Source organism: Phalangium opilio, unplaced genomic scaffold (genome assembly GCF_054372755.1).
Source record: "Phalangium opilio isolate 3A_F unplaced genomic scaffold, DU_Popi_V2 ptg000089l_1, whole genome shotgun sequence".
Classification (NCBI taxonomy): domain Eukaryota; kingdom Metazoa; phylum Arthropoda; class Arachnida; order Opiliones; family Phalangiidae; genus Phalangium; species Phalangium opilio.
In genome coordinates this window covers 2,240,602-2,253,867 of record NW_028324194.1, presented here as the reverse complement: position 1 = coordinate 2,253,867, position 13,266 = coordinate 2,240,602, and the positions used below count along the sequence as shown (strand labels likewise).

The 13,266-nt window shown below is 43.7% G+C and overlaps 23 non-coding genes across 23 annotated transcripts; all 23 read right to left on the bottom strand.

Annotated features, from left to right (window-relative positions):
* Positions 1 to 104: 104 nt before the first annotated feature.
* Positions 105 to 186, bottom strand: TRNAS-GCU (transfer RNA serine (anticodon GCU)). Its single transcript has one exon. It is a non-coding gene; the product is annotated as a tRNA-Ser (tRNA).
* Positions 187 to 670: 484 nt separating this feature from the next.
* TRNAS-GCU (transfer RNA serine (anticodon GCU)) lies at positions 671 to 752 on the bottom strand. Its single transcript has one exon. It is a non-coding gene; the product is annotated as a tRNA-Ser (tRNA).
* Positions 753 to 1,372: 620 nt separating this feature from the next.
* TRNAS-GCU (transfer RNA serine (anticodon GCU)) lies at positions 1,373 to 1,454 on the bottom strand. Its single transcript has one exon. It is a non-coding gene; the product is annotated as a tRNA-Ser (tRNA).
* A 205-nt stretch (positions 1,455 to 1,659) lies between these two features.
* Positions 1,660 to 1,741, bottom strand: TRNAS-GCU (transfer RNA serine (anticodon GCU)). The gene has a single exon. It is a non-coding gene; the product is annotated as a tRNA-Ser (tRNA).
* Positions 1,742 to 1,946: 205 nt separating this feature from the next.
* On the bottom strand, positions 1,947 to 2,028 carry TRNAS-GCU (transfer RNA serine (anticodon GCU)). Its single transcript has one exon. It is a non-coding gene; the product is annotated as a tRNA-Ser (tRNA).
* A 341-nt stretch (positions 2,029 to 2,369) lies between these two features.
* TRNAS-GCU (transfer RNA serine (anticodon GCU)) lies at positions 2,370 to 2,451 on the bottom strand. Its single transcript has one exon. It is a non-coding gene; the product is annotated as a tRNA-Ser (tRNA).
* A 341-nt stretch (positions 2,452 to 2,792) lies between these two features.
* On the bottom strand, positions 2,793 to 2,874 carry TRNAS-GCU (transfer RNA serine (anticodon GCU)). Its single transcript has one exon. It is a non-coding gene; the product is annotated as a tRNA-Ser (tRNA).
* Positions 2,875 to 3,079: 205 nt separating this feature from the next.
* On the bottom strand, positions 3,080 to 3,161 carry TRNAS-GCU (transfer RNA serine (anticodon GCU)). Its single transcript has one exon. It is a non-coding gene; the product is annotated as a tRNA-Ser (tRNA).
* Positions 3,162 to 3,502: 341 nt separating this feature from the next.
* On the bottom strand, positions 3,503 to 3,584 carry TRNAS-GCU (transfer RNA serine (anticodon GCU)). The gene has a single exon. It is a non-coding gene; the product is annotated as a tRNA-Ser (tRNA).
* Positions 3,585 to 3,789: 205 nt separating this feature from the next.
* TRNAS-GCU (transfer RNA serine (anticodon GCU)) lies at positions 3,790 to 3,871 on the bottom strand. Its single transcript has one exon. It is a non-coding gene; the product is annotated as a tRNA-Ser (tRNA).
* Positions 3,872 to 4,212: 341 nt separating this feature from the next.
* On the bottom strand, positions 4,213 to 4,294 carry TRNAS-GCU (transfer RNA serine (anticodon GCU)). Its single transcript has one exon. It is a non-coding gene; the product is annotated as a tRNA-Ser (tRNA).
* Positions 4,295 to 4,635: 341 nt separating this feature from the next.
* Positions 4,636 to 4,717, bottom strand: TRNAS-GCU (transfer RNA serine (anticodon GCU)). Its single transcript has one exon. It is a non-coding gene; the product is annotated as a tRNA-Ser (tRNA).
* Positions 4,718 to 7,304: 2,587 nt separating this feature from the next.
* Positions 7,305 to 7,386, bottom strand: TRNAS-GCU (transfer RNA serine (anticodon GCU)). The gene has a single exon. It is a non-coding gene; the product is annotated as a tRNA-Ser (tRNA).
* A 341-nt stretch (positions 7,387 to 7,727) lies between these two features.
* Positions 7,728 to 7,809, bottom strand: TRNAS-GCU (transfer RNA serine (anticodon GCU)). Its single transcript has one exon. It is a non-coding gene; the product is annotated as a tRNA-Ser (tRNA).
* Positions 7,810 to 10,260: 2,451 nt separating this feature from the next.
* TRNAS-GCU (transfer RNA serine (anticodon GCU)) lies at positions 10,261 to 10,342 on the bottom strand. The gene has a single exon. It is a non-coding gene; the product is annotated as a tRNA-Ser (tRNA).
* Positions 10,343 to 10,547: 205 nt separating this feature from the next.
* On the bottom strand, positions 10,548 to 10,629 carry TRNAS-GCU (transfer RNA serine (anticodon GCU)). The gene has a single exon. It is a non-coding gene; the product is annotated as a tRNA-Ser (tRNA).
* Positions 10,630 to 11,385: 756 nt separating this feature from the next.
* Positions 11,386 to 11,467, bottom strand: TRNAS-GCU (transfer RNA serine (anticodon GCU)). The gene has a single exon. It is a non-coding gene; the product is annotated as a tRNA-Ser (tRNA).
* Positions 11,468 to 11,672: 205 nt separating this feature from the next.
* On the bottom strand, positions 11,673 to 11,754 carry TRNAS-GCU (transfer RNA serine (anticodon GCU)). Its single transcript has one exon. It is a non-coding gene; the product is annotated as a tRNA-Ser (tRNA).
* Positions 11,755 to 11,959: 205 nt separating this feature from the next.
* TRNAS-GCU (transfer RNA serine (anticodon GCU)) lies at positions 11,960 to 12,041 on the bottom strand. The gene has a single exon. It is a non-coding gene; the product is annotated as a tRNA-Ser (tRNA).
* A 205-nt stretch (positions 12,042 to 12,246) lies between these two features.
* On the bottom strand, positions 12,247 to 12,328 carry TRNAS-GCU (transfer RNA serine (anticodon GCU)). The gene has a single exon. It is a non-coding gene; the product is annotated as a tRNA-Ser (tRNA).
* A 205-nt stretch (positions 12,329 to 12,533) lies between these two features.
* Positions 12,534 to 12,615, bottom strand: TRNAS-GCU (transfer RNA serine (anticodon GCU)). Its single transcript has one exon. It is a non-coding gene; the product is annotated as a tRNA-Ser (tRNA).
* Positions 12,616 to 12,820: 205 nt separating this feature from the next.
* Positions 12,821 to 12,902, bottom strand: TRNAS-GCU (transfer RNA serine (anticodon GCU)). Its single transcript has one exon. It is a non-coding gene; the product is annotated as a tRNA-Ser (tRNA).
* Positions 12,903 to 13,107: 205 nt separating this feature from the next.
* On the bottom strand, positions 13,108 to 13,189 carry TRNAS-GCU (transfer RNA serine (anticodon GCU)). The gene has a single exon. It is a non-coding gene; the product is annotated as a tRNA-Ser (tRNA).
* Between the last annotated feature and the right edge of the window lie 77 nt (positions 13,190 to 13,266).

Here is a 13,266-nt window from a genome sequence, read left to right as displayed (position 1 = left end):
GAGCCCAATGGATTAGCAGTCCATCGCCTTAACCACCCTGTCCTCGATTTAAAACTGGTTCAATTATTTTGCCTGAATTTGTGATTAAAACAATCCGATTAAAACGACTGAGGCGAGATTCGAACTCGCGCGGGCAGAGCCCAATGGATTAGCAGTCCATCGCCTTTATCACTCGGCCACCCCGTCCTTGATTTAAAACTGGTTTAATTATTTTGCCTGAATTTGTGATTATAACAATCCGGTTAAAACGACGGAGGCGAGATTCGAACTCGCGTGTTTAGAGCCCAATGTATCAGCATTCCATCGCCTTAACCACTCGGCCACCCCTTCCGGGTTTTAAAGGAGTTAAATCATTTTGACTGCATTTGTGTTCAAAACAAAACGGATAAAACGACGGAGGCGAGATTCGAACTCGCGCGGGCAGAGCCCAATGTATCAGCATTCCATCGCCTTAACCACTCGGCCATCCCTTCCGGGATTTAAAGGAGTTAAATCATTTTGAGTGCATTTGTGTTCAAAACAAAACGGATAAAACGACGGAGGCGAGATTCGAACTCGCGCGGGCAGAGCTTAATGGATTAGCAGTCCATCGCCTTAACCACCCTGTCCTCGATTTAAAACTGGTTCAATTATTTTGCCTGAATTTGTGATTAAAACAATCCGATTAAAACGACTGAGGCGAGATTCGAACTCGCGCGGGCAGATCCCAATGGATTAGCAGTCCATCGCCTTTATCACTCGGCCACCCCGTCCTTGATTTAAAACTGGTTTAATTATTTTGCCTGAATTTGTGATTATAACAATCCGGTTAAAACGACGGAGGCGAGATTCGAACTCGCGTGTTTAGAGCCCAATGTATCAGCATTCCATCGCCTTAACCACTCGGCCATCCCTTCCGGGATTTGAAGGAGTTAAATCATTTTGACTGCATTTGTGTTCAAAACAAAACGGATAAAACGACGGAGGCGAGATTCGAACTCGCGCGGGCAGAGCCCAATGTATTAGCAGTCCATCGCCTTAACCACCCTGTCCTCGATTTAAAACTGGTTCTATTATTTTGCCTGAATTTGTGATTAAAACAATCCGGTTAAAACGACGGAGGCGAGATTCGAACTCGCGCGGGCAGAGCCCAATGGATTAGCAGTCCAACGCCTTAACCATCCGGTCCTCGATTTAAAACTGGTTTAATTATTTTGCCTGAATTTGTGATTAAAACAATCCGGTTAAAACGACGGAGGCGAGATTCGAACTCGCGTGTTTAGGGCCCAATGTATTAGCAATCCATCGCCTTAACAACTCGGCCATCCCTTCCGATATTAAAACGAGTTAAATCATTTTGACTGCATTTGTGTTCAAAACAAAACGGATAAAACGACGGAGGCGAGATTCGAACTCGCGCGGGCAGAGCCCAATGGATTAGCAGTCCATCGCCTTAACCACTCGGCCACCCCGTCCTCGATTTAAAACTGGTTTAATTATTTTGCCTGAATTTGTGATTAAAACAATCCGGTTAAAACGACGTAGGCGAGATTCGAACTCGCGTGTTAAGAGCCCAATGTATCAGCAATCCATCGCCTTAACCACTCGGAAATCCCTTCCGCGATTTAAACCAGTTTAATCATTTTGGCTGCATTTGTGTTCAAAACAAAACAGATAAAACGACGGAGGCGAGATTCGAACTCGCGCGGGCAGAGCCCAGTGGATTAGCAGTCCATCGCCTCAACCACTCGGCCACCCCGTCCTTGATTTAAAACTGGTTTAATTATTTTGCCTGAAATTGTGATTAAAACAATCCGGTTAAAACGACAGAGGCGAGATTCGAACTCGCGTGTTTAGAGCCCAATGTATCAGCAATCCATCGCCTTAACCACTCGGAAATCCCTTCCGGGATTTAAACGAGTTTAATCATTTTGCCTGCATTTGTGTTCAAAACAAAACAGATAAAACGACGGAGGCGAGATTCGAACTCGCGCGGGCAGAGCCCAATGTATTAGCAGTCCATCGCCTTAACCACTCGGCCACCCCGTCCTTGATTTAAAACTGGTTTAATTATTTTGCCTGAATTTGTGATTAAAACAATCCGGTTAAAACGACGGAGTCGAGATTCGAACTCGCGTGTTTAGAGTCCAATGTATCAGCATTCCATCGCCTTAACCACTCGGCCATCCCTTCCGGGATTTAAAGGAGTTAAATCATTTTGAGTGCATTTGTGTTCAAAACAAAACGGATAAAACGACGGAGGCGAGATTCGATCTCGCGCGGGCAGAGCCCAATGGATTAGCAGTCCATCGCCTTAACCACCCTGTCCTCGATTTAAAACTGGTTCAATTATTTTGCCTGAATTTGTGATTAAAACAATCCGATTAAAACGACTGAGGCGAGATTCGAACTCGCGCGGGCAGAGCCCAATGGATTAGCAGTCCATCGCCTTTATCACTCGGCCACCCCGTCCTTGATTTAAAACTGGTTTAATTATTTTGCCTGAATTTGTGATTATAACAATCCGGTTAAAACGACGGAGGCGAGATTCGAACTCGCGCGGGCAGAGCCCAATGTATCAGCATTCCATCGCCTTAACCACTCGGCCATCCCTTCCGGGATCTAAAGGAGTTAAATCATTTTGAGTGCATTTGTGTTCAAAACAAAACGGATAAAACGACGGAGGCGAGATTCGAACTCGCGCGGGCAGAGCCCAATGGATTAGCAGTCCATCGCCTTAACCACCCTGTCCTCGATTTAAAACTGGTTCAATAATTTTGCCTGAATTTGTGATTAAAACAATCCGATTAAAACGACTGAGGCGAGATTCGAACTCGCGCGGGCAGAGCCCAATGGATTAGCAGTCCATCGCCTTTATCACTCGGCCACCCCGTCCTTGATTTAAAACTGGTTTAATTATTTTGCCTGAATTTGTGATTATAACAATCCGGTTAAAACGACGGAGGCGAGATTCGAACTCGTGTGTTTAGAGCCCAATGTATCAGCATTCCATCGCCTTAACCACTCGGCCATCCCTTCCGGGATTTAAAGGAGTTAAATCATTTTGAGTGCATTTGTGTTCAAAACAAAACGGATAAAACGACGGAGGCGAGATTCGAACTCGCGCGGGCAGAGCCCGATGGATTAGCAGTCCATCGCCTTTATCACTCGGCCACCCCGTCCTTGATTTAAAACTGGTTTAATTATTTTGCCTGAATTTGTGATTATAACAATCCGGTTAAAACGACGGAGGCGAGATTCGAACTCGTGTGTTTAGAGCCCAATGTATCAGCATTCCATCGCCTTAACCACTCGGCCATCCCTTCCGGGATTTAAAGGAGTTAAATCATTTTGAGTGCATTTGTGTTCAAAACAAAACGGATAAAACGACGGAGGCGAGATTCGATCTCGCGCGGGCAGAGCCCAATGGATTAGCAGTCCATCGCCTTAACCACCCTGTCCTCGATTTAAAACTGGTTCAATTATTTTGCCTGAATTTGTGATTAAAACAATCCGATTAAAACGACTGAGGCGAGATTCGAACTCGCGCGGGCAGAGCCCAATGGATTAGCAGTCCATCGCCTTTATCACTCGGCCACCCCGTCCTTGATTTAAAACTGGTTTAATTATTTTGCCTGAATTTGTGATTATAACAATCCGGTTAAAACGACGGAAGCGAGATTCGAACTCGCGTGTTTAGAGCCCAATGTATCAGCATTCCATCGCCTTAACCACTCGGCCATCCCTTCCGGGATTTAAAGGAGTTAAATCATTTTGACTGCATTTGTGTTCAAAACAAAACGGATAAAACGACGGAGGCGAGATTCGAACTCGCGCGGGCAGAGCCCAATGTATTAGCAGTCCATCGCCTTAACCACTCGGCCACCCCGTCCTTGATTTAAAACTGGTTTAATTATTTTGCCTGAATTTGTGATTAAAACAATCCGGTTAAAACGACGGAGTCGAGATTCGAACTCGCGTGTTTAGAGTCCAATGTATCAGCATTCCATCGCCTTAACCACTCGGCCATCCTTTCCGGGATTTAAAGGAGTTAAATCATTTTGAGTGCATTTGTGTTCAAAACAAAACGGATAAAACGACGGAGGCGAGATTCGATCTCGCGCGGGCAGAGCCCAATGGATTAGCAGTCCATCGCCTTAACCACCCTGTCCTCGATTTAAAACTGGTTCAATTATTTTGCCTGAATTTGTGATTAAAACAATCCGATTAAAACGACTGAGGCGAGATTCGAACTCGCGCGGGCAGAGCCCAATGGATTAGCAGTCCATCGCCTTTATCACTCGGCCACCCCGTCCTTGATTTAAAACTGGTTTAATTATTTTGCCTGAATTTGTGATTATAACAATCCGGTTAAAACGACGGAGGCGAGATTCGAACTCGCGCGGGCAGAGCCCAATGTATCAGCATTCCATCGCCTTAACCACTCGGCCATCCCTTCCGGGATCTAAAGGAGTTAAATCATTTTGAGTGCATTTGTGTTCAAAACAAAACGGATAAAACGACGGAGGCGAGATTCGAACTCGCGCGGGCAGAGCCCAATGGATTAGCAGTCCATCGCCTTAACCACCCTGTCCTCGATTTAAAACTGGTTCAATAATTTTGCCTGAATTTGTGATTAAAACAATCCGATTAAAACGACTGAGGCGAGATTCGAACTCGCGCGGGCAGATCCCAATGAATTAGCAGTCCATCGCCTTTATCACTCGGCCACCCCGTCCTTGATTTAAAACTGGTTTAATTATTGTAGTATTTGTTCTCATTACTCTTATGTTTCACTCTATAATTAATAACTCTCTATACTTTTATTAACAATCTTTATTTAGATAAAACATTTAATATCACACTCAAGCTCGAGTCCAAGACTGTCGTTCGCTAGGTCCTGATTCCCCCACCCCTCTTTAGTTCGATGAATCGGTTCAGTTCAGTTCAAATTTATTATTTCTGATGTTGGCTCTCAGAATCCCACATCTCCCCTTCCCCGACTCCTCCAACCACAAACAAGCATTAATTAAATTAAATGTTTGTTTTTTTTCTATAATTGTATATATACTAAATATCACGACTTTATACAAGCTAAAATTTTCTATTACTATTTCACTGATATCATTGTGGTTTAGTTCTTGTTCGTCTCGGTCTGTTTGGCAAATTGTCTACGGTGTTGGGTTTTGTACTTCCATACATTTGGTCAGGTTCTCCCACAATGTCTCCTTCATCGGATATGAGTGACTTATATGATAGGTCGGATTCAATTTGTTCCAGTGCTTCTTTTGTTTCCTCTAAAACTTTAAGTTCATCTTCATAATGATCAAGATCGGGCGGTTTAAGTAGTTCTTCTGTTCTTCTCTTATTTGCAAGATCTTGGACTATTCTAGCTTGGCTGGGTGGCGCTGACAAATGTATCGGGTGTGGAATTCGGCTGCCATTTCTCTTATATTGGCGAGAATTTCCCTGTGGCTGTCGATTACTTGACCGTTCATTCGGGGCTTCTTGTCTACTTATGCTTCCGTTATTCGGACCCGGTTTATCTAGGAGGCTGTGTACATTTTGTGTATTTCTTGCGAGCTCTCTCCTCACTATTCCTAGTGAGGTGCATATTTTGAGGCCTAGGATGGTTAGTGCTGGTATTTTGACAATGTAGAACTTTGTATACACGTAATTCTCTCTAAATCCACACCGTAGCCGACATTCTCCGAGCAGTTTTAATTCTTCTCCCGTGTAGGTTCTGATCTTAGCTGTGGTTGCCAGTATGGGTGCTCTGTTCTTCTCCGGTATCATTAAATATGTATGTAAAGACATTACATTTGCTTGTGCCCCAGTATCAATCTTCATGGGAAGACGTTCCGTTTCAATTTGGATTTCTTCGATCCATTCGTCTAATTCGTTATTGATGTTAACTTTAAAAAGCGTTCCTAGAAAGAGAGCCTCTTCTTCCACATTAGTGTTTAATTTCATGCTGTGATTTGTTTGGTTCCAGTCTTGTGTTGAAAAAGTCGGGGTCTCCTCAGGTGTATCTTCTTGTACCAGAAAGTGTACCGATGGAGGTGGCGGGCACATTCTGCTGTAGTGGCCCAATTTACCACAATTATGACATGGTCTACCTTGAGCTGGGCAGAATTGGTGAGGGTGTATTGTGCCCCTTACTGTTTGATCTATAATTCCCAATATTATGCGGTCCATTATCAAACCTTCTTTTAGAGTTCCGAATTCGCAGTTAGCCGCTTTAGTCCTTAGGCTAGTAACATACTCATCGATGGATTGGCTTGGTTCTTGATTCGTTTTATAAAATAAATGTCTTTTTACGGTGAGGCTCATATACGGTTTATAATGGCCGTCGAACGCAGTTAGAACTTCTACTACTGTCGGATTGGCATCGGTCTCAATGTACGCAAAGGAATTGTACAACTCTATTCCTATGTCCCCGATAGTATGGAGTAAAATCGCACGTTGCTGAGCAACTGGTTTAGTATCCAGCCCTATAGCCGCTGCATAGTACTGGAATCGCTGTTTCCAACGACGCCATTCTTGGGCCGGATTATCTTCAGGCGCAAAAGTATGTGGTGGTTGGTAGACAGTTGCCATCATTATGTCGACGTCCGCCGTATGAACAACAGTAATCTGGGCGAGATTTAGTCTTAACCCAGTAATCTGACTCCAAAATCCTCACGTTGACTTCTTAAGCCTCGGTCGGTAGGCGTATTCTTCAAATTATTCTCACTTTACACTGCGTATGACAGGGTTGTTAGGGACTTCTGACACCATGTAGTATTTGTTCTCATTACTCTTATGTTTCACTCTATAATTAATAACTCTCTATACTTTTATTAACAATCTTTATTTAGATAAAACATTTAATATCAAACTCAAGCTCGAGTCCAAGACTGTCGTTCGCTAGGTCCTGATTCCCCCACCCCTCTTTAGTTCGATGAATCGGTTCAGTTCAGTTCAAATTTATTATTTCTGATGTCGGCTCTCAGAATCCCACAATTATTTTGCCTGAATTTGTGATTATAACAATCCGGTTAAAACGACGGAGGCGAGATTCGAACTCGCGTGTTTAGAGCCCAATGTATCAGCATTCCATCGCCTTAACCACTCGGCCATCCCTTCCGGGATTTGAAGGAGTTAAATCATTTCGACTGCATTTGTATTCAAAACAAAACGGATAAAACGACGGAGGCGAGATTCGAACTCGCGCGGGCAGAGCCCAATGGATTAGCAGTCCATCGCCTTAACCACCCTGTCCTCGATTTAAAACTGGTTCAATTATTTTGCCTGAATTTGTGATTAAAACAATCCGATTAAAACGACTGAGGCGAGATTCGAACTCGCGCGGGCAGAGCCCAATGGATTAGCAGTCCATCGCCTTTATCACTCGGCCACCCCGTCCTTGATTTAAAACTGGTTTAATTATTTTGCCTGAATTTGTGATTATAACAATCCGGTTAAAACGACGGAGGCGAGATTCGAACTCGCGCGGGCAGAGCCCAATGTATCAGCATTCCATCGCCTTAACCACTCGGCCATCCCTTCCGGGATCTAAAGGAGTTAAATCATTTTGAGTGCATTTGTGTTCAAAACAAAACGGATAAAACGACGGAGGCGAGATTCGAACTCGCGCGGGCAGAGCCCAATGGATTAGCAGTCCATCGCCTTAACCACCCTGTCCTCGATTTAAAACTGGTTCAATAATTTTGCCTGAATTTGTGATTAAAACAATCCGATTAAAACGACTGAGGCGAGATTCGAACTCGCGCGGGCAGATCCCAATGAATTAGCAGTCCATCGCCTTTATCACTCGGCCACCCCGTCCTTGATTTAAAACTGGTTTAATTATTGTAGTATTTGTTCTCATTACTCTTATGTTTCACTCTATAATTAATAACTCTCTATACTTTTATTAACAATCTTTATTTAGATAAAACATTTAATATCACACTCAAGCTCGAGTCCAAGACTGTCGTTCGCTAGGTCCTGATTCCCCGACCCCTCTTTAGTTCGATGAATCGGTTCAGTTCAGTTCAAATTTATTATTTCTGATGTTGGCTCTCAGAATCCCACATCTCCCCTTCCCCGACTCCTCCAACCACAAACAAGCATTAATTAAATTAAATGTTTGTTTTTTTTCTATAATTGTATATATACTAAATATCACGACTTTATACAAGCTAAAATTTTCTATTACTATTTCACTGATATCATTGTGGTTTAGTTCTTGTTCGTCTCGGTCTGTTTGGCAAATTGTCTACGGTGTTGGGTTTTGTACTTCCATACATTTGGTCAGGTTCTCCCACAATGTCTCCTTCATCGGATATGAGTGACTTATATGATAGGTCGGATTCAATTTGTTCCAGTGCTTCTTTTGTTTCCTCTAAAACTTTAAGTTCATCTTCATAATGATCAAGATCGGGCGGTTTAAGTAGTTCTTCTGTTCTTCTCTTATTTGCAAGATCTTGGACTATTCTAGCTTGGCTGGGTGGCGCTGACAAATGTATCGGGTGTGGAATTCGGCTGCCATTTCTCTTATATTGGCGAGAATTTCCCTGTGGCTGTCGATTACTTGACCGTTCATTCGGGGCTTCTTGTCTACTTATGCTTCCGTTATTCGGACCCGGTTTATCTAGGAGGCTGTGTACATTTTGTGTATTTCTTGCGAGCTCTCTCCTCACTATTCCTAGTGAGGTGCATATTTTGAGGCCTAGGATGGTTAGTGCTGGTATTTTGACAATGTAGAACTTTGTATACACGTAATTCTCTCTAAATCCACACCGTAGCCGACATTCTCCGAGCAGTTTTAATTCTTCTCCCGTGTAGGTTCTGATCTTAGCTGTGGTTGCCAGTATGGGTGCTCTGTTCTTCTCCGGTATCATTAAATATGTATGTAAAGACATTACATTTGCTTGTGCCCCAGTATCAATCTTCATGGGAAGACGTTCCGTTTCAATTTGGATTTCTTCGATCCATTCGTCTAATTCGTTATTGATGTTAACTTTAAAAAGCGTTCCTAGAAAGAGAGCCTCTTCTTCCACATTAGTGTTTAATTTCATGCTGTGATTTGTTTGGTTCCAGTCTTGTGTTGAAAAAGTCGGGGTCTCCTCAGGTGTATCTTCTTGTACCAGAAAGTGTACCGATGGAGGTGGCGGGCACATTCTGCTGTAGTGGCCCAATTTACCACAATTATGACATGGTCTACCTTGAGCTGGGCAGAATTGGTGAGGGTGTATTGTGCCCCTTACTGTTTGATCTATAATTCCCAATATTATGCGGTCCATTATCAAACCTTCTTTTAGAGTTCCGAATTCGCAGTTAGCCGCTTTAGTCCTTAGGCTAGTAACATACTCATCGATGGATTGGCTTGGTTCTTGATTCGTTTTATAAAATAAATGTCTTTTTACGGTGAGGCTCATATACGGTTTATAATGGCCGTCGAACGCAGTTAGAACTTCTACTACTGTCGGATTGGCATCGGTCTCAATGTACGCAAAGGAATTGTACAACTCTATTCCTATGTCCCCGATAGTATGGAGTAAAATCGCACGTTGCTGAGCAACTGGTTTAGTATCCAGCCCTATAGCCGCTGCATAGTACTGGAATCGCTGTTTCCAACGACGCCATTCTTGGGCCGGATTATCTTCAGGCGCAAAAGTATGTGGTGGTTGGTAGACAGTTGCCATCATTATGTCGACGTCCGCCGTATGAACAACAGTAATCTGGGCGAGATTTAGTCTTAACCCAGTAATCTGACTCCAAAATCCTCACGTTGACTTCTTAAGCCTCGGTCGGTAGGCGTATTCTTCAAATTATTCTCACTTTACACTGCGTATGACAGGGTTGTTAGGGACTTCTGACACCATGTAGTATTTGTTCTCATTACTCTTATGTTTCACTCTATAATTAATAACTCTCTATACTTTTATTAACAATCTTTATTTAGATAAAACATTTAATATCAAACTCAAGCTCGAGTCCAAGACTGTCGTTCGCTAGGTCCTGATTCCCCCACCCCTCTTTAGTTCGATGAATCGGTTCAGTTCAGTTCAAATTTATTATTTCTGATGTCGGCTCTCAGAATCCCACAATTATTTTGCCTGAATTTGTGATTATAACAATCCGGTTAAAACGACGGAGGCGAGATTCGAACTCGCGTGTTTAGAGCCCAATGTATCAGCATTCCATCGCCTTAACCACTCGGCCATCCCTTCCGGGATTTGAAGGAGTTAAATCATTTCGACTGCATTTGTATTCAAAACAAAACGGATAAAACGACGGAGGCGAGATTCGAACTCGCGCGGGCAGAGCCCAATGGATTAGCAGTCCATCGCCTTAACCACTCAGCCACCCCGTCCTCGATTTAAAACTGGTTTAATTATTTTGCCTGAATTTGTGATTAAAACAATCCGGTTAAAACGACGGAGGCGAGATTCGAACTCGCGTGTTTAGAGCCCAATGTATCAGCATTCCATCGCCTTAACCACTCGGCCACCCCTTCCGGGATTTTAAGGAGTTAAATCATTTTGACTGCATTTGTATTCAAAACAAAACGGATAAAACGACGGAGGCGAGATTCGAACTCGCGCGGGCAGAGCCCAATGGATTAGCAGTCCATCGCCTTAACCACTCAGCCACCCCGTCCTCGATTTAGAACTGGTTTAATTATTTTGCCTGAATTTGTGATTAAAACAATCCGGTTAAAACGACGGAGGCGAGATTCGAACTCGCGTGTTTAGAGCCCAATGTATCAGCATTCCATCGCCTTAACCACTCGGCCACCCCTTCCGGGATTTTAAGGAGTTAAATCATTTTGACTGCATTTGTGTTCAAAACAAAACAGATAAAAAGACGGAGGCGATATTCGAACTCGCGCGGGCAGAGCCCAATGGATTAGCAGTCCATCGCCTTAACCACCCTGTCCTCGATTTAAAACTGGTTCAATTATTTTGCCTGAATTTGTGATTAAAACAATCCGATTAAAACGACTGAGGCGAGATTCGAACTCGCGCGGGCAGAGCCCAATGGATTAGCAGTCCATCGCCTTAACCACCCTGTCCTCGATTTAAAACTGGTTCTATTATTTTGCCTGAATTTGTGATTAAAACAATCCGGTTAAAACGACGGAGGCGAGATTCGAACTCGCGCGGGCAGAGCCCAATGGATTAGCAGTCCAACGCCTTAACCATCCGGTCCTCGATTTAAAACTGGTTTAATTATTTTGCCTGAATTTGTGATTAAAACAATCCGGTTAAAACGACGGAGGCGAGATTCGAACTCGCGTGTTTAGGGCCCAATGTATTAGCAATCCATCGCCTAAACAACTCGGCCATCCCTTCCAATATTAAAACGAGTTAAATCATTTTGACTATATTTGTGTTCAAAACAAAACGGATAAAACGACGGAGGCGAGATTCGAACTCGCGCGGGCAGAGCCCAATGGATTAGCAGTCCATCGCCTTAACCACTCGGCCACCCCGTCCTCGATTTAAAACTGGTTTAATTATTTTGCCTGAATTTGTGATTAAAACAATCCGGTTAAAACGACGTAGGCGAGATTCGAACTCGCGTGTTAAGAGCCCAATGTATCAGCAATCCATCGCCTTAACCACTCGGAAATCCCTTCCGCGATTTAAACCAGTTTAATCATTTTGGCTGCATTTGTGTTCAAAACAAAACAGATAAAACGACGGAGGCGAGATTCGAACTCGCGCGGGCAGAGCCCAATGGATTAGCAGTCCATCGCCTTTATCACTCGGCCACCCCGTCCTTGATTTAAAACTGGTTTAATTATTTTGCCTGAATTTGTGATTATAACAATCCGGTTAAAACGACGGAGGCGAGATTCGAACTCGCGTGTTTAGAGCCCAATGTATCAGCATTCCATCGCCTTAACCACTCGGCCATCCCTTCCGGGATTTAAAGGAGTTAAATCATTTTGACTGCATTTGTGTTCAAAACAAAACGGATAAAACGACGGAGGCGAGATTCGAACTCGCGCGGGCAGAGCCCAATGTATTAGCAGTCCATCGCCTTAACCACTCGGCCACCCCGTCCTTGATTTAAAACTGGTTTAATTATTTTGCCTGAATTTGTGATTAAAACAATCCGGTTAAAACGACGGAGTCGAGATTCGAACTCGCGTGTTTAGAGTCCAATGTATCAGCATTCCATCGCCTTAACCACTCGGCCATCCCTTCCGGGATTTAAAGGAGTTAAATCATTTTGACTGCATTTGTGTTCAAAACAAAACGGATAAAACGACGGAGGCGAGATTCGAACTCGCGCGGGCAGAGCCCAATGTATTAGCAGGCCATCGCCTTAACCACTCGGCCACCCCGTCCTTGATTTAAAACTGGTTTAATTATTTTGCCAGAATTTGTGATTAAAACAATCCGGTTAAAACGACGGAGTCGAGATTCGAACTCGCGTGTTTAGAGTCCAATGTATCAGCATTCCATCGTCTTAACCACTCGGCCATCCCTTCCGGGATTTAAAGGAGTTAAATCATTTTGAGTGCATTTGTGTTCAAAACAAAACGGATAAAACGACGGAGGCGAGATTCGAACTCGCGCGGGCAGAGCCCAATGGATTAGCAGTCCATCGCCTTTATCACTCGGCCACCCCGTCCTTGATTTAAAACTGGTTTAATTATTTTGCCTGAATTTGTGATTATAACAATCCGGTTAAAACGACGGAGGCGAGGTTCGAACTCGCGTGTTTAGAGCCCAATGTATCAGCATTCCATCGCCTTAACCACTCGGCCATCCCTTCCGGGATTTAAAGGAGTTAAATCATTTTGACTGCATTTGTGTTCAAAACAAAACGGATAAAACGACGGAGGCGAGATTCGAACTCGCGCGGGCAGAGCCCAATGTATTAGCAGTCCATCGCCTTAACCACTCGGCCACCCCGTCCTTGATTTAAAACTGGTTTAGTTATTTTGCCTGAATTTGTGATTAAAACAATCCGGTTAAAACGACGGAGTCGAGATTCGAACTCGCGTGTTTAGAGTCCAATGTATCAGCATTCCATCGCCTTAACCACTCGGCCATCCCTTCCGGGATTTAAAGGAGTTAAATCATTTTGAGTGCATTTGTGTTCAAAACAAAACGGATAAAACGACGGAGGCGAGATTCGAACTAGCGCGGGCAGAGCCCAATGGATTAGCAGTCCATCGCCTTTATCACTCGGCCACCCCGTCCTTGATTTGAAACTGGTTTAATTATTTTGCCTGAATTTGTGATTATAACAATCCGGTTAAAACGACGGAGGCGAGAT